Source organism: Botryllus schlosseri, chromosome 2 (genome assembly GCF_051294905.1).
Source record: "Botryllus schlosseri isolate E-star chromosome 2, Bs_hap1, whole genome shotgun sequence".
NCBI classification, from domain to species: Eukaryota; Metazoa; Chordata; class Ascidiacea; order Stolidobranchia; family Styelidae; genus Botryllus; species Botryllus schlosseri.
Window position 1 is genome coordinate 20,761,412 of NC_137237.1, and position 13,626 is coordinate 20,775,037.

The 13,626-nt window shown below is 41.2% G+C and overlaps 3 long non-coding RNA genes across 3 annotated transcripts in view; 2 read left to right on the forward strand and 1 right to left on the reverse strand.

The window, feature by feature from the left end:
• LOC145434101 (uncharacterized) overlaps positions 1–5,261 on the forward strand; it is an 83,160-nt gene extending 77,899 nt beyond the window's left edge. Inside the window, exon 2 of the long non-coding RNA XR_013913270.1 lies at positions 5,064–5,261. This is a non-coding gene — a long non-coding RNA (uncharacterized LOC145434101). The remainder of the gene's footprint in view (positions 1–5,063) is intronic.
• Positions 5,262–6,152: 891 nt separating this feature from the next.
• LOC145434102 (uncharacterized) lies at positions 6,153–7,628 on the reverse strand. Its single transcript, XR_013913271.1, has 2 exons — positions 7,042–7,628; positions 6,153–6,423 (listed from the first exon to the last, which is right to left on the reverse strand). It is a non-coding gene; the product is annotated as an uncharacterized LOC145434102 (long non-coding RNA).
• A 1,137-nt stretch (positions 7,629–8,765) lies between these two features.
• Positions 8,766–12,108, forward strand: LOC145434100 (uncharacterized). Its single transcript, XR_013913269.1, has 2 exons — positions 8,766–9,348; positions 11,375–12,108. It is a non-coding gene; the product is annotated as an uncharacterized LOC145434100 (long non-coding RNA).
• The last annotated feature ends 1,518 nt before the right edge of the window (positions 12,109–13,626 follow it).

The window sequence follows — 13,626 nt, forward strand, 5'->3', positions numbered from 1 at the left end:
TAGCGTACAAGTTTTAATGAAAGAAGTTTACCCGCATGCGCATTTTTTGCATTGCTACGCGCATCAGCTCAATCTTGTAGTGAAAAAAATGTGCTTAGGAATATCTTCTGTCAAGATATTCTTTGCAAATCTTTCAGGGTTCTCCTCCTTTTTCTCTGTTTCGCCAAAGCGATCTGATCTATTGCGCGACATATGCAAGCACCGGTTACCTAGATGCGTATCAACACGGTGGAACTTCCAATCCAGAGTTGTGCAACGAGTGTCAGAGAGTAGGGTGGAGCATTTGGAACATTTGTTACCGCACTTCAAGTCACGCCACCGGCAAACCTCTCGCGGCACCTACGTTAAAAATCATTGTTTACGGGAAATTCATGTGGCCATCATGAACGTTGAAAAACGCTACTGTGACGTCATATTGATAACAAGTCGCTTGCGGCCCTTGCCCCACCACCCGATATTGTCACGAGCCGCCACTGATATACATATATATTTAATTGCCCATAGGCTAGGGTTGCCATACGTCCGGAATTTCCCGGACATGTCCGGAATTTCACTGTTTTTACTGCGTCCGGGAGGAATTTCCAAAATATGCCCAAATGTCCGGAATTTTGAAGGCTTGAAAAAAGCTCATAATTTTTTCGTAAATGAACATAAACAAGATTGTTTTGGGGCATATTCATGAAATTTTTCTTCGCGCTGCGCGCGATTTAGTATCACATATCTTCGTTTGAATATCGGGACTACCACCCTCTCAAAAACTGCAATAAAAATATAAAATAAAAATAGCAATTATAAGTCTAATTGTAATCGCAATTACAAGGTAACTGTATATTCATAGAGTCGGTTGAGGCCGCGTTTGGATGCTTTATTCAAAGATAGTTTGCCTTTATTCTGGGGTTTACGAAGAGGTTGAACGTAATCAGCTTCCAAAATAGGCTGTGAGTATAAATCTGGGCAAATTTGCCGACCATTAATTAGTAATCAGCTGGGCAACGCCAAGTTGGAAATGGAGTCGCGACATAAAAGATTGGAAACCACCGGATGTGCGGTGTTTATATAGCTCAGTGGTGCAGTGCGCACAGGCAGGCTGATAAATAATCTTATCGGTGTGACATGATCATGACGCTACTTTCATTTTCGAAGTCATCATCCTCCACCAGCTCGACCGCTAACTCTGATCATATGGGCGGAGAGAGGATCAAAATTATATAATAATATATGGAAGAACCAATATTATTGACATAATTCCAAAATACGCGAGGGAGATAGCGTATAGTTGTGACGATATGGGCCCACTAACCGGGCGGCTCCGGTACGATTCCCGCCGGAGGCTTATCTGGTCTCCTCTTTCCCCGCCGTAAAAAGCCCAGAAAAAGATCCGACGACAGAAAGCACTTACAAGGAATAGAAAGAACCATAAAGGACCGCGGCTTCATAAAATGTCAACATCGAAAAGAACTGTGACGTCGGGCACTATAGGCCTATCTGTCCATTACAACGCATTGTGTCTTATCGCATTGTAGGCTACCTTGTGTGTCTTGTTCAGATAAAAAAATATCCCAGCGATAAATTATTATCATTATCGATATTGATTATCGAAGAGGATTAGTTCTCCGCACTCTTCTGTAATTCATTCATATAATTTACGACCAGATGCATATAGTAAGCCCCCAGAAGTTGCATCGATTACCGCACGGTGGGCCGATCAGTGTTTATTTGTGCGGGAGTGAGGTGAAAAAATGTGGCTTCGGCCCAGATTACATCTTACAACACACAGCCACATAATCCTGAACCGGATCGTGACCACCTCTAGTCGATAGACAAATCTTTGCTGGTGTGACGTCAAATTTATCGAAATGGGCTCATAACTCATTTAAAATCCGCTAGTTGGCGCTAAAGAGCGTCCGGAATTTGGATCACAAAAATATGGTAACCCTACCATAGGCGCCTAAATGGCTGGCGCCAAATGTTCCTGTCCTGGCAATCAGAATCCCACAAAAAATGCCATCTCGCAGAGAAAAATTAATTGCCAGTGCAGAAATACCAATTTGAAATCGTTCGCATCTTTTAGTTTAGCACGTATGGGCGATTTGAATATCTTTTGACATAGCAGACAGGCCACGAAATATCATTACGTAACGAAGTCAATATACCCACGGGTCCACCCGAATATGTTCAATTATTATTTACGGGCCCTACATTTTCCAAGACACCTCACTCAGCTTTTCCGGTATATCTGAATACATGAGCAGAGAGAGATAAAAAATTGAAAGCAATATCTATGCAATTCCCGACCATATTGACCGATCCAATCATGAATGATTGAAATTTTTCGCGAAATAAGCTGACTAACTAAAGAGTCCAACAATTTGTGCCAAGAAGTACCGGTAAAGAGGTATCGGGGGAGTTGGGTCTGAGGGGTGCAGAAGTTTGCTTTATCGCCCTATGGAGGGGGGGTCAAGACCAACGTATTGGGGGGGGGGGCAGACGAAGTTCTGTTACAGTTCTTCTGGAATCAAGTCAGAGAAATAACCTTTTTAGTTAGTGAACTCACCAACATTCAACTGGAAAAGTGTAATTTCGAGGTCGAGCCGAAAAGTTGACCTTTTTCTTAGTCAACTCGCCGGTGATTTCAGTATGTATGCCAATTTTTCGGTTCCCAATATTTGGGGGGCGATGAACGGTGTGGAGTTTGAAAAGGGGGCGATGAGTCGAAAAAGGTTGGGAACCACTGATCTAGCCGATATCCTGATTCTACGAGACCTAATTCTATCCAAGCGCCTTCCATTTTCACGAAATGCAACGGTGTATGCGTCCACGTCCATGAATCATGTCAATTCGCAATAAATATGAATTATTATGCTCCATACGTAACGGAATGGTGTACTGGGCTTAGAGCACGAACACGGGTTATCTGCTCATGAGCAAAGCGACCTACTTTTCTGTCAGTTTTGGATGCTATCCGACTGGTTACCACTTAGTCAATAAAATATGGAATGGATGATAGGGTGGCGTCAATTTTTTTCGACCATCGTGATCGACACGCCGATTTCCCTTTTAATATGTGTTGAAATCGATAAAATGAACATCATGCATTTTTGGTGACAGCTCCCGAGAGCTAATGCGCGACCAATCGTTGTTTGCCTGTATCTTTGCCGGTATACTGCTAATATATATATATATTTACCTATTAGGCTACTTTGGGAGACAATCGCACTTATTTTTGTAGCAGTTGGGGGACGAAAAAAATTGGGAGACAATTTTGTGTCCCCCTAATTCTTGGCGACATTTTTCCCTCGGTTGCTATCGTCTGTTAAGCAAATCCGTTTGGGACCACGCTTATTAGTCCCTCATTTGTCCCTTCCAAAAGAAATCAAGTCATGAAGTAGCAGGAATTTCGAGTTACAATGGCGACATTTTGACCCCTGTATAAACCCCGTATTTTGAAAAGTGGCATTAAGTCGACAATCAATAGGGGGGATTTTCGTCCGCTTTTCGCGTGTATAAAATGACACCGCTTTGCATACATGATAGTTTTTGTTTAGGATTTACTCAGTTTAGACCATTCCAGTATATATAGGGATTTTAAGACTTTATACACTGTTTTAAAAAATGACGACATAAAAAATGCTGACTACCATTGTGATGACTCGACATAAGTTCTAGTTGCGATCTTGGTAGACACCGCGAATCGTACGATTTTAATGACGACTCCTATTATTTGGGCCCTGATTAGCTCTTGGCAAAGGCGAAAGGGCACTATACCATCGTTAAATTTTGTTGTTCAACACTCCTGATACATATTGTGAAAAAGAATCCCTGCTTTACCTTAATACAACTCCATCAAATATATGTATTGGTTATAGCATGATAAATATTCTGTAGTATTTCCCGCACCCAATATATCGAGCTGATAGGTCGTTGATTTGCTTGTGTCAAGACAGCTTTAAGATGCTCTGTCAGTTGCGAGCGTAAGGCATATACCTTTTGTCAGTTATTCTCAACCTTTCATGTCTTTGCGGACCCCTTTTGGACCGTCGCGAGCCTCAGCGAACCCCCGACTTTTATTTCTAATTTAGCTCAAATTATTGTTTCCGCTCAAGCCAGACAATGTTCAATGCGGTACTAAAGATGCATTGCGACATATTGAACAGAGAAGAGAATGGAAAAACTACCAAGCACGGTTATTATTAATCTATAGCAGGGGTCGGCAACCTTTTGCTAGTCGCGGGCCAAATTTCAGGTGCACAACATTTTGGCGGGCCGGACCGGAATTTTTCTTAATACTATAGTTAACAGTCACGTCGGTATATTACCCTACAATGCTGCAATCTCAATCATACAAATCACAAAAACAGCAAAACACATGTATTTACACTTCAACAACGCAGGATAAATGTGACACTTGGCGCAGCTTGCTTTGTGATAGGTTTTCAACTTCTGGCAACAAGTCAGATGAAGCTAGAATCAGGCCATATTCAGAATGTGCGTTGGGATACGTGATCTTAGCTTGCTCTTCGTGAATTTCATTGTTGAAAACTATTGTTCACATGCGCACGTGCTACCCCAAAAGTCGATGCTACTTCTTTTGCATTGTTGGTCAAGCTGGGATGAAGACCCATTTCAAGAACGTACTCTTTGTCAAAGTCAATCAGCGATATGCTCTTTGTATGAAATTTGTCATTCAATTCAACTGAATGGCATTTCAAATGGGCCCATTTGAAATTTTCTGGCAATGGTATTGGCGCCCACATTAACCGGAGTACTGGGTAGTCAGAATTTATTTTGTACAGAACGAATGTCGGAAAAGCGGATGGAAATTCATTAATTAAATTTGGTATTTCACAGTTACAAATGTATGGTGCTGGTACTAGGTTTATACTCTCTTCCAGTATAGGAAAGTGAGCTTAGTTAGTTGTTTCCCCCTGAAGTTGCAAATTCAATTTGTTTAGATGTGACGTTAAATGTTCTACGAAAGCAAGATTAGACACCAATTTTCGATGACAAGATTATGAGTCGGCGATGTTTGTATTTTCAAGGAACGTTGCTATTTCATTTCTTAGTTCATAGACTCGTGCAAGCATCTCGACGTAACAAAGCATGTACCCGTTTTGCCAGTGACACTTGCAACCGACGGGTTTGCCCAAGACACAGAAAACTTCAGAAGAATGCATATTGCTTGGAATGCCGAACGGCTTCTTGTAGTTGAAGTGCTATATGTTTCGTTGTTCTTGTGTTTGAAATATACGTGACAAAGCAAAGCTTATTGGGGTAGGCCTATCTTTACTATTGCTTTTGGTCTGCATTCATTACAGTGGAACATATTGATTCAAAGGCTTTTTCGCGTGCGCCTTGTCAGGAGTTAGCGACAAAAGAAGAACTTACTGAAATATAGACATACGAAAACCAAATTGGCAAAATATGACGTAACAATGTAATATTAAAAAGGATCGCTAACAGCTGTACCGGTACTCCGGTAGTCATAACAAAGTGACAAGAGAAAATCAAATCATACAAAACACAGACAATTAGCGGTATTTTATTTAATATTTTAGGATTGCATAGATAGGCCTACTCTTTGTGCTTGTTATTGTGCCGTTAACTTTTTGATGGGGGCACACGGGGGATCTTTGAGGTGATGGATTCTGCTGTGGTGAATGTGGTTCTGAGAGCAATATTCAAGTTCAGTACCGCCAGTAACATTTGAGGTATCTCTGCGTTTCTCTGAGAGCTATTATGGTGATTAACATTTAAAAAGTGGTATTCTGCGACTCACGCAGCAGCCTGATTCTAAAATCGGAATATAACGAACCCGGGCCAGTACGGGGCTCGTTCACTTTCGGACCAAAAACCATTTTTCTCCGTAACGCTGTACTGAGTTTGGTCCGAAAGTGAACTAGCCCCGCAGGTGCGTGAATTACATGTTCCGGAATCATAATCCGTAAGTGGAAGAAAACATTATAAATTTTGACATTTTTCGAAGCAGTGCTGCACTGCAGATTGGAACTCATTACGAAACGGCGGGCCGTATTCTTGTGGTAACTAATCATATTCTTGTGGTAACTAATCATTTCGTCGCGGGCCGGACGATTTCGCTTGGCGGGCCGGATCCGGCCCGCGGGCCGTAGGTTGCCGACCCTTGATCTAAAACATGGGTACAGATATTCTATTTTCCTTATATTAACACACGGTAAGAAGCAGTCAGATTCGGCTATCAATTACGGCCCCGTCCGTTCAAGCCAAGGCAACAATACATATATTGACATTGACAGTCTGATGTTTAAGTGATCAGAGCGTCACGTCATCATCGTTGATCATTATGGCAGACTAGGGAGACCGCAGGCACTTTGATCAGAATTGCTTGACGGCAAATTCATTAAAGTGTCTTCCCAGCTATCTTGACGTCTCGATTGTTTGCAGTGGCTGAAAAACAAGGCAGCGATCTAATGCCAAATTGTTAGCTCCATGCACAGTACATACGTTTGAAGATTATACACAACTCCAGTAAATTTCAAAACAAAAATGCAACATGATAGGTTGCTTCATCAAGATGGAGCTTTATCATAGGCCACACACTTGATTTTGAATCAATGAAACGAAAAGGCAGATGTTATCGTAACTATGTGCTCACTCACACAGCGTATATATACGATTTATCAATATTTAGAAAGTATCTAGCTAGTTGAATTATTTGAAATTAATCGGGAAACAATATAAAGTTAACGTTACGCGATAAAAGTAGGCCTATTCCCAGATATATTGAGCGTGAAGTCAACATTTTACTAATTGAGTTCTGTGAACACCTTTTCAAGGACGATTCTAAATCCGTTGCTACTCACATAGACGTTTAATAATCTGTCAGAAAGCACGTTACGCAGTGAAAATCTACCACGGCACGAATTGAATTAGTGAGGGAAACATCACAGGACGCAGCCTCCGTTTGGCGACTGTTCTGTCCAGTACTTACCCTTCCGCGTGACGTAGTTAACGAAATATAATACTTACAACAGAAGGGAAATGCATTCTATACTGAATACTCACTTTTTGTCATGGAAAAGGAGTCAGCGTGGCGATCCAAATTTGTACGCTATTGTACGCAGAATTCAGCAGCTATGTAGAATACTCTTCAATACACAGAACGAATCGTTCGATGAAAACACTGATTGGGAAGTAACTCCATCACGCATGTTTGCGTCTTTAAGTTTTCATATAAGATTCGTGTTAAGGATTCATGCTGATATACTTGTCATGAAACTTTAGGGCCATGAGGTGCTAATACATCTTCTGCATCATTCTACATCATCTGCTAGTCCATCGTCCAAAGTAACGTCCATTTACAATAACCTGCTAATACGCTGAAACTAATCTTTCAATCACTCGGTGACAGCGGACATGAGACCTTACCAGTTGATGGCACGCAATTGGTCGCGCGTACGTATACAATACAAAAGTCATCGACCTAATTCAACATTGTGAATTGTGCCTATCTCTGTAAGAAAGGCGGCATGTTAAATTTTTTGTGATAAAAGTAGGCTATTCCTAAGCTACTGATCGATCTGTATATTCTGCGAATTCGGTAGCCTTTGGGAGACAAAAACCGACTTTTCAGACACCAATACCGGGCCATCCCCGTGCCCAAGCCGTTGAATCGGATATCATCGCGTTCAGTTCGACGAGAGGAAGACGGGGATAACTCTGTCGAACCCCTAAGACCAGCGGTTGTCGATCGGTATTTCGATCTATGTTCTGATACCGACCGATCGAAAAACCAACTGCGTAACCCGTATTGGCGTACTATCACGGGTTTTTGGAAGAAAACTTTTTTCTACGCGTCTCAGCCCCATTTCCCGGGTATCGTTGGAATCGTAATCGAATTACGCGTCTGCCGGTACCAAATTTATCCGGCTACGATATTCGGTTGGCGAGAAATCGGTGATTAAAAAAACTGTGAAAAAAGCGCTATACACTGTTTTTTGAAGGCCGATCCCGAGTCGGCTGAAAGTCCGATACGATCGTATCGGGTATCGGTCTACGCGGGACCCGAAGACGAACGCAGCGGTACCTCGTATGGCCCAGTGGTGTGAACGACCGAGACGGAACCTCGAAAAGCCCGCCTATGAAAAACGTGAACTTCTCGGATGATCCACCGATCCAGGATAATCCGAGGATTATAATCGAAAAACTCCCATAACTCCGCTTCTACTGGTCGGAATTGAGTCAAATTTGGTTTGCATCGTCTTTGAAGACAGCTAAACAATTTCATGGGGTTGGCAGAAAAATTTGAATTCTTTTTCAAAATTTCATCTAATAAATTAAAATTTTTAATTTGATCTGCGGAGTCCTTTACTTGTTAGAATTGAACCAACTTTGGTGTGCAGTGTTCTTAGGGTAACCTGACAATTTAATAAGTCAATGGCTGGAATCCGAAATTTTACTTTATTTTTGAACAGCCCTAGTGTACGTACGTACAGTCCATTTATGATCAGTGCGGGACTTGAAGCACAGGCCTGCAGGCATAGGCGGAGCCTGGAGCCTATTCAATCATATTACGTCGCATGCCATGCAATACCTCGTTTACAATGATGATGACCCCATTAAACGCCAATGTAATCAAGGAGGTTCGTAATTCGAAATGAAGATAGGTTGGGATTAGTTTATACAGGGTTTGGCGCTTTGGCCATGTTGATAATTGTAATTATAATTGATCGGGCAGGGTTATTACCAAAGGAAGTCATATGGGCGAATCGAAACCGTTAGTTAATTTGGCGGAGACAAATCCTTTGTAAGTGGCCGGGATGGTAATATCTAGAGATATCATAATGAAATGCTATTGTCTCACGTACATTTCTACTTGTAAATGTACAGTACGAGTGCACAAGCACATACGTACATTTATGATTAGTGCGGGATTTGAAGCACAGGCCTGCGGACATAGGTGGAGCCTGGAGCCTAATAAATCACATAATGTCGCATGCAATACCTCGTTTACAATGATGATTATCTCATCCTGCGCCAAGGTAATTAAGGAGGTTCGAAACCGCAACTGGCTGGTATCGCAACTGTGGATCATATCACTACGTTTTCTCGCGACGCTCTCACTAATTGAGTGGCCTTGAATTCGAGATCTAGACGTGTCTCCGAGTACAGGCGAATGTTGGGTTAGCTTTGCTGGATTTCAGGCGGTGCGTTCTCTTCGGTATCAAGCAGAATATTCATACACGTATCTGTTTAGAATTAGGTTTGACTAGTCTGACTATATGATGGATATACTAACCGACTCTGACTGCGACAACGAAGCATTTGATCCTAAGCCAATAAAGCTCGGAAGATATGTCTCTTCTGACAAAGGTACGTACCATGTAATTCCGTATGATTGCATGTATTTCAATATATCAGTGGTTCCTAATTATCTATTAAACAAGTGGAAATAGTCTAGAGGGTATTAAAGGACAACAGAAAGGTGGTATAACAATCTTTCGATTAAATTATAATCGCAAATTTACATTTGACAAATACATCAAGGTACGGCTCGTTCGTTGGGCTTTCTGAGACATAGGGACTATACGCCATGTGTTTCGGTCATCGTAATTTATGTAAAATGTGTGTCATGTGCGTATACAATTATGCATAGTGTTGGTATGTTTCTTCCCTGTACCATCATGAATGATTCAGTTTACTGATATGATCATACAGCTTCTTATACGAGTAGCATAATATTAGTTGTTTCGCTTGAAGCAGGCCTACAGTAGGCCTATATCTATGTTGAAGTCGAAACTGGAAGTATTATCTCTACTCTTTACTCAACTATCAAATGTCTATACCACATTTCAGTTAATTTACTATTCGAACAGAGCAATGATACAAAGTTTTAAATTATTGATTCGAGCCCGAAATAATTCCAATGCTGACGCCAAGTTTTGAAAACGAACCATTCATCATTATGTCTATTATCAATTGAGTCAATTTGATGAGGAGTAATGTTTCGCAATGTTTCGATGATCGATGATATGGTATATTTCATCAAATAGCGTTGTTATCCACGTACAATGTACATTGTGCAATATGTTTACGGTTTGTTGACAAGGATATTACGTGATGTGTTCGCTCCCTTATTACTACCGTGTACCATGAGCCAGGGGTGTCAAACTCGAATTGCTTCGCCGGCCGGATTCAGACCTTCAAATCGCTCGCGGGGCGGACCAGTCACATCAATCAAAAATGTTACCTCAAAATCAACGCCTCAGTTGAGCACTTGAATACTCAATTATACAGCCCATGTATGATGCGGTTATACTCTATCAAACCCGTTATTCGCAAACAATAGAATTTTTTCAAGTCCGTAATAGAACCTAGTCCAACCTTTGACGACTTTGTTATTGTCGATCCGTCTGCAACAGTAATTAAAGGCAAAGTCGCTATTGCTCTTCGTTGATTTTAACTATGTTTCATATCGATTTGGGGAACATCATTTCGTATGGTATATTTTGATGCTGTCATCTTACCAAGTTTCAAGACTATGACTTTATGACTAGCGCAGTAATTTCGCTGTCAAAGTCGAGCATCTAGTAAATCAGCCCGCGCCAATATATGGTCGACTTTGATAACGTACTTACTACTTTAATTATTGGGTCACAGCCTTTAAATCTTCATACAATGTTAGATGCCATCATGAAGATATACAATCCGAAATTTTGCCATATAGGAAACAATCAAAATGTACACATACCAATACTGTTTTTCGTGAAAAATCAGTTATGCGGTAGGCTGAAGGTCAGGTGATTGCATCTTACACTGAACCAATTTTTGAGGGTGTGACTCGGTGATCAGGATAGTAATTTCGTTATGATAGTCGAGTATATCAAGTACATCGCTGACCTGCCATCTAGGCTACCGCATGATAGATTTTTCACAAAAGCCGAAATTGCTATAATGCTATATGTAGGTTTTGAATGTGTTTTATCCCGCGGGGGATAAAAAATATCGTATTGTATTGTATTGCCAGGTAGAGTGGAATGGGTTTGTTCGTTTGTGGTATTCATGGTGTTTGTCGACTACTATGGTCATTCCCCCCATAATTGCCGACTTTTAGCAGGGCCCACTTCTGGGCTTTTATAAGACGCCGCTTACAGGGATGAGATGGCGAGGGGGAATGTAAATTGATGCTGTGTGTTCGCGTAATATACATTTATTAGTTATTGATCATGGCAGTGAAGATATCGATTTCTTTGGATCCTACTTCCGAGCTAGGCCAACCTTCGATGTTATATGATTTCTTCTGACCGTCGTCGTTGAAATACCATTGAACCTTACAATAGTTATATGCAGCTAGTAGCCCAAATTATAGATTTAATGAAATATGCTCGTGTCTTTTTAGGGTACAAAGAAATTGGAGAATTTGTGGAAAGCAGTGACATCCTGAAAGGTTTACCGGACATGCAAGAGGATAAAAATGGTTAAAACCAAAATCTTCAATGAGAGAAAAAGATGCCGCTCTGCACTGCATAAGGGGATGTCACAAATGCACGAATAGTCATGGACTATGACATCAGACTTTCAGCACGTAGCGTCAGTGATCTCTAGCACTGACGACTGTAGATTACGATTGAGCAATTTCGTTTAGTACCTGGTGGCAATTTTAAATGTACAATTCGTTTCATGATTTTCGTTGCATTCTCTTCACAACATTTTGTAGCGAATGTGTTTTGATAAATTGGTTTCGATCGCATGCTTCGAACTATTTCATTTCTTGGTGTGATTTAGCAGGTTGACATTGGTAGAATCGAACGATTTTTTGGCCGCTTTCAGCATTGGCTGGAGGATGCACCCATGGCTCACCATGGGGCGTAGCCGTATTGCTCGAGGTCCGAATTACTGAACAGTGAACAAGTTGGCGTATGGCTTAAAACAAATGGAAGTTAGCAATTATCAAGTGCCCAAGATTATCACGAATCAAGATTCAATGTGATCTGCTGTAGGGTTTTTAAGAGAAACATGAATTTGGAGCGAAGTTTATACGGTAACTCCTTACAATTTGACGCGGCTATAACATGGCGAGAGTCTGAGATCGGTTTAGAGACATGTTAAAGTGGTCTTTATTCGGTAATATTGGATCACAAAGTGTACAGTGCCTTAGTGGAAAAATTGCCTCATAACTGCTAGTAGACTGTATGGTCCATGAGACGTTATACTTCCGAGGGATATTAGGGCTGCTTATATTAAACCGAATATATTTATTACCTAATTAGAACTTGGATCTGCTATCGCGACAGAGTAGCCACGGCTGGCCAACGAATGTCATAGTGATTTGGATACTAGCCGTAAAAAACTGGTGATCTAATCTGCAGCATGGCCAACTGTAGCTTCTTATAAAGACACATGTTCCGTATTTTCACAGCAGTTTTCAAACGCAAATATGTGCGTGGTGAAATGGCATGGTCATTGGTATAATCCACAGCTGCAACACCAATGGGTTGTTGGTTCGAGTCCGGCTGAGGACGACACGAGAATTCCTACCCAAGTGTTGGAGGTTTATCTAGGCTCGTCGTCATCCTGTGATCCGCGTAAGCGGTGATTTATAAAAGCCTAGGAGTGGGCTGTGCTAAAAGTCGGTGAATACGGAATCAAAAAATGAATATAGGCATACTCTAAAACTACGAAATTAGTCAAAACTCCATGAATAAAAAACAAACAAACGGCGAATTATATATCGCGATCATCGATATCGTACAAGGATGACGTCGTGGATTTCAAATAGTGACGTCAAAAGTGATTGTCATTGGTAAATGACTCTTTTGACGAAACTGGTTCCCGAACCTTGTCATATAATACGACGTCAATGTCCACCTTAGTTCAGTAACAGCAATGGTCATGGTCTGGTAATTCAAAATGGCGAATTGTCTCCCTAAGTAACAAATGTCCACTAAAGTGGTCTATTAGATATTGAAAAAGTTGGGAAAAATTAGGGCGACCGCAGTTGGAGGACATTTCGTGTATATTCTAAACGCTGCGATATAAACCGCAAATCACCAGTGACAAAGCGCGGAATCGATATTCCAAAACCAATCGAGTTATTTTCAGACGCCTAGTTTGTCTCCTTCTGTTGGCGATAACTGTCGCCCAACTGCTTCAAAACAGGACTGTCCACCAAAGTAGTCTAATAGGTAAATATATATATATATATATATACATATCGACTTTGTAATTAAAAAAAGGGCAAAAGAAAACAGTCAACAAAAGAACATCGAGCGATACAGTTTTGCGCTCGTGTTACCAGAAATGATTTGTGTTCCCGATCGGGTGGTCAATTTCCAGCCCCAGGTTGTATTCCGAAAAGCTTGTGTAAGATACGTTATCATCTATGTCAGCAATGGCCAATTATTTTCCCCGCGGGCCAAATGAAAGCAGAAAATACATCTTCCATCACATCCTAGAGTAGATACAGACATAATTCGACTCGCCCCACCCGACAACGTGCAGTTCCCGTTTGGAATGCCGTCGTCACCGTCGCGCGTTGCAGGTATTTAATAATTCGTAGTAACAATCACTTGATATTAGGACGGGTAATTATACACTCTTTGTAATTATTGTAAGAAGGCATTCCTATCGCGCCATCGTTTACCGAACTAT